The following is a 5,945-nucleotide window of genomic DNA, read 5'->3' as shown; positions in this document are numbered from 1 at the left end:
CTTTCCTTTCTGGACACACAACTAGACTGCATTTTCCAGCCGCCTTTGCAATTAGGGGTGGCCACCACTGAGTTCTGACCAATGGTCTGTGGTAGAAATGACGTATGCCAGTCACTATGAGTTGGAATCGACTCCATGGCAATGGGTTTGGTTTTTTGCGGTTTCGGGCTGATCCATAAAGGCCTCTCATGTGCTATCCTCCAATCTGTGAGGAAGGACCTAGAGGAGGGTACAACCAGAAAACAGCAGAGGCTTGGGTGAAGAGGGCCCCTAGGGACAGCTGTCAAGAGGGTAACATCCATGCCAGAATGAGAAACTTTTATTGTGTACAGCCCTTGAAATGTTGCATTTACTTTTAAACAGGAGGTAGTTTACCCATACTCAACATAATGGTATTTAAAAGGTACTTAACAAAGCAGTAGCAGTAGTCGATTATGGTCAACCATTACTCTAAAGAGAAGATGAGAAGATAAGGGGGCAGGGAAACCACAGCACTGGAAACAGAACAACCAGAACTCAATGAAAGAGAATGTCGACCCATTGTGAAAAATGTAACTAATGTCTCTGAACAATATGTATATAAACTATCAAATGGGGCCACTAAATTGACGTTGTTTTTTAATCTGTTTTATAAAGAAATGAACACTGATAAAACAAACACCCTCTTTGGTACTGGAATGCATTACTTTCATAAGGAATGTCTTCTGGGACACAATCTTCAATCTGTGAGTTGTTACACGTAACTCGACACAGCTTTGCAAACAATCGTATCTTGCATATATATCTGTTCATTTGAACAATCTAAATTTATTTGTACAAGCAAAACTTCATCAGTATTATCTGCTAAGATACAGCAAACACAACGATTGAAAAACTGAAGATGTGATTAGCTGGATTCTCTATATTACCTGAACAACCCAGTTAGGAAGACATCTGAAGAGCCCTCTGAAAATATTTTGAAGTTTTTGAAGATGTTTGCAATACTTGATAAAAGGTCATCAGTATCTTCTCAAACCAGATGGCAACAATAGATAATGTATTAAACATACATTCTCTCTCTGCTCTTCCCCATTTTGTAAACATGGGTACACTTAGAACAACAATACGTTTCAATCAGCTTATAACAAAATTTTGGCCAGGAACTCATTTTAAGCATTCCACTCTATAAGAGAAGGTGGTGCTCTGTCTCTAATTACATAAAGAGGGGCTTCTAAACACCATGGTCCCATAAGTTCACACTCAGTACCCACCTCTGAGCCACTGGCATTCCCAGTGAAAGGAGACTGAAAAGGAGCTCTGACTAAAAGACTACCTGGGGCTTCATCTCAAATAGAGCTAGATACACCATAGAAAGTGAAAAGACCGGGACTAATCTGCCCGTAGGGACTAAGCTAATACATATAAAGCACTACTTAGAAAAGTCCTCCACATACTCTGTTAGTCAATCGCCTCCGATATCCTAATATCATCACTGGCCAGGAGCCTCCAATGGCCAATATAAGATCTAGTTCTAGACTGGGTCCCCTAGGTGAGTTGGGAGGAAGACTGTAGACAGTTAATACAAAAACTAAAAAAACCTATTGATTGCAATCTCATCTTTGTTTTAAATCAAGGTAGTCAGAGATTTTTAGTATTGACAGGTCACGAACAGTTTCAAATTTCTCCTTGAGTTTGTTTTACTTACAGAAATAAATCTATTGGACTTACTAATACTTGATTTCAAAAAAAAGTGAATGGGTCCAAATAACAGTAATAAATAAATGTTAAATAAAATATGACTAAATTGATTAAAGTAATATATGAATGACTCAAGTTTGGAAAACATACTCTTAAATAATTGTAGATAATCAACTCATATTTCAGATGACAGCATTGGACTAAATATTCTAATAATTAAGTGATTCTAGAAATCTGAACATTTCAAGACCTAACCTGAAGTAAAATGCTGTCAGTGATAGGATAATATCCATATGCCTGTAAGGAAGACCAGTTAATACGACTATGATTCAAATTTACAAACCAACCACTAAGGCCAAAGACGAAGAAACTGAAGATTTTTACCAACTTCTGCGCTCTGAAACTGATCGAACATGCAATCAGGATGCGCTGATAATTACTGGTGATTGGAATTTGAAAGCTGCTAACAAAGAAGAAGGATTGGTAGTTGGAAAATATGGCCTTGGTGATAAGAATGGTGCTGGAGATTGCATGATAGAATTTTGCAAGACCAACGACTTCTTCACTGCAAACACCTTTTTTCACCAACATAAACGGCAACTACACATGTGGACCTCGCTAGATGGAATACACAGGAATCAAATCAACTACATCTACGGAAAGAGACGACAGAAAAGCTCAATATCATCAATCAGAACAAGGCCACGGGCCAACTGAAGAACAGACCATCAATTGCTCATATGCAAGTTCAAGGTGAAACTGAAGAAAATTAGAACAAGTCCACGAAAGCCAAAGTATGACCTTGAGTATATCCCACCTGAATTTAGAGCCCATCTCAAGAATAGATTTGACGGGTTGGACACTAATGACCAAAGACCAGATGAGTTGTGGAATGACATCAAGGACATCATACATGAAGAAAGCAAGAGGCCATGAAAAAGACAGGACGAAGAAAAGACCTAAATAGATGTCAGAAGAGACTCTGAAACTTGCTCTTGAATGCTGAGAAGCTAAAGCAAAAGGAAGAAATGATGAAATCAAAGAGCTGAACAGATTTCAAAGGGCAGCTCGAGAAGACAAAGTAAAGTATTATAATGACATGTGCAAAAACCTGGAGATAGAAAACCAAATGGGAAGAACACGCTCGGCATTTCTCAAACTGAAAGAACTGAAGAAAAAATTCAAGCTTGAAGTTGCAATATTGGACGGATTCTATGGGGAAAATATTAAACAATGCAGGAAGCATCAAAAGAAGATGGAAGGAATACACAGATTCACTATACCAAAAAGAATTGGTCGATGTTCAACCACTTCAGGAGGTAACATATAATCAGGAACCAATGGTACTGAAGGAAGATGTCCAAGCTGCACTGAAGGCACTGGTGAAAAACAAGCCTTCAGAAGTTGACAGAATACCAACTGAGATGTTTCAACAAACAGATACAGCACTGGTAGTGCTCACTCATCTATGCTAAGAAATTTGGAAGACAGCTACCTGCCCAATCAACCGGAAAACATCCATATTTATGCCTATTCCCAAGAAAGGTGATCCAACCAAAGGTGGAAATTATCGAACAATATCATTAATATCACACGCAAGTAAAATTGTGCTGAAGATCATTCAAAGTGGCTGCAGCAGTATATCGACAGGGAACTGCCAGAAATTCAAGACGAATTCAGAAGAGGAGGTGGAACCAAGGATATCATTGCTGATGTCAGATGGATCCTGGCTGAAAGCAGAGAATACCAGAAAGATGTTTATCTGTGTTTGATTGACTGTGTGGATCGTAACAAATTATGGATAACACTGTGAAGAACGGGAATTCCAGAACACTTAACTGTACTCATGGGGAACCTGTACATAGATCAAGAGGTAGTTGTTCGGACAGAACAAGGGTATACTGCGTGGTTTAAAGTCAGGAAAGGTGTGCGTCAGGGTTGTATCTTTTCACTGTATCTATTAAACCTGTCTGCTGAGCAACTAATCCGAGAAACTGGACTATATGAAGAAGAAAGGGGCATCAGGATTGGGGGAAGACTCATTAACAACCTGCGTTATGCAGATGACACAATCTTGCTTGCTGAAAGTGAAGAGGACTTGAGGCAGTTACTGATGAAGATCGAAGACCACAACCTTCAGTATGGATTACACCTAAACATAAAGAAAACAAAGATCCTCACAACTGGACCAATAAGCAACACCATGATAAACAGAGAAAAGACTGAAGTAATTGTCAAGGATTTCATTTTACTTGGATCCACAATCAATGCCCATGGAAGCAGCAGTCAAGAAACCAAAAGATGCATTGCATTGGGCAGATCTGCTGCAAAAGACCTCTTTAAAGTGTTGAAAAGCAAAGATGTCACCTTGAAGACTCAGGTGCACCTGACCCAAGCCATGGTATTTTCAATCGTCCCATATTCAATCACCTCATAAGCTAGATGATGAATAAGGAAGACCAAAGAAAAACTGATGCCCCTGAATTGTGGTGTTGGTGAAGAATACTGAATATACCACGGACTGCCGAAAGAACGAACAAATCTGTCTTGGAAGAAGTACAACCGGAATGCTCCTTAGAAGCAAGGACGATGAGACTACATCTCACATACTTTGGACATGTTATCAGGAGGGATCAGTCCCTAGAGAAGGACATTATGCTTGGTAAAGCGGAGGGGCAGTGAAAAAGAGGAAGACTCTCAACAAGATGGACTGACACAGTGGCTCCAACAATGGGCTCAAGCATAACAACGCTGTGAGGATGGTGCAGGACCTGGCAGTGTTGCGTTCTATCGTACATAGGGTCGCTATGACTCGGAATCGACTCCGTGGCACCTAACAACAACAGGAATCTGAAAAGAAAAAGAGTTAACATTTATTTTAATTTTGGATTGCTACTGTATGCATCACTTTCCTTGATGATTTCATTTAATTCCTGTATCAGATGCTTTCAGAGTGCTTTTTTCACTTTGTCATTTATTATTATCTCAACCTAACTTTAGTTTAGATATTCTGAACCTAAAGTCTGGAAAAAATAGGTATAAATATTGAAACACCATTCTTCCTCAACAATGACCCTAATCTAAACCTCAGCATCTATACATATACTGGCATCTGTTATGAGATTGCTGTGGTTTGTTAGCTGTTGTCAAGTGGACCCTGGGCTCATGGGAATCCCATGAACAATGGGATGAAATGCTACCTGGTCCTGTACCATCCCCATGAGTAGTTGTGGATAGGACTATTGTGATCCATAGGGCTTTCACTGGCTGATTTTCATAAGAAGATCGTCAGGCCTTTCTTCCTAGTCCGTCTTAATCTGGAAGCTCTGATAAAACCTGTTCAGCATCAGAGCAACATGCAAGCCCCACTGACAGGTGGTAAGAACACATAAGGTACATTGACCATGAATCAAACATGGGTTTCCTGTGTGGAAACTGAGAATTCTACAACTGAACCACCACTACCTCATGTTATGAGATTATGTTTTTTGAGATTTAGAAATCAGGTGCCACTTATTAATGACCTGACATATCACTAAGTATCTGCATAAGTATATAAATATACTTCACAAAAATTCCCATACATAAACCTGATTTCTAATTGTTACCTAAAAATAGGGTAGCATATACTTAACTAGGTTTTTCAATCAAGTTACACATAGTGTAGTATAGTGTATAATGGAATGACTAAAAAAATTTTTTCCATGGGATAAAAGAATAAATCATGTGTTCTCTTTAGTAGAATATAACCAACTATACCTCATTAGCAACCTAAAAATCAAACAAAATAACAAAGATGTGAATAAAGTTTTAAAACACTATAGATCATAAATGCTGTGGAGTGCATGAGTGATTGCCTTGCCAGAAGCAATGAAATCTGGTGCAAAGCACAGTGGCCTGGGCATCAGAAAAGATGGTCCAAGTCCTCGATATGGTATAACCTCCTGAGGAGGTTCAGCAACTCACAAATTCTTTGGGCCTTAGCTGCCAAATTTTTTACAAGAAAAAATGAATGAGCTGATCTCTAAGAAAAATGAAACATCCTCGAACAGACTATTATTTTATCAAAAATAGAGAAAACTCAACCAGCAACAAATCATAAATGACAAAGATGGGGAGGGTGTTCACTTCCTACACACAAACATCAAATTTTAATTCAATCAAACACTAAGGATATTATGCATAAAATCATCACTCATCACTTTCTACACTAGGAGTTACAAAACCTCTGATATTTTTAGTGGGATCTTCACTTTTTTTTTTTTTTT

Source organism: Trichechus manatus, unplaced genomic scaffold, assembly GCF_000243295.1.
Source record: "Trichechus manatus latirostris isolate Lorelei unplaced genomic scaffold, TriManLat1.0 scaffold00034, whole genome shotgun sequence".
Lineage (NCBI taxonomy): Eukaryota > Metazoa > Chordata > Mammalia > Sirenia > Trichechidae > Trichechus > Trichechus manatus.
Note: the sequence above shows the minus strand (reverse complement) of the source record.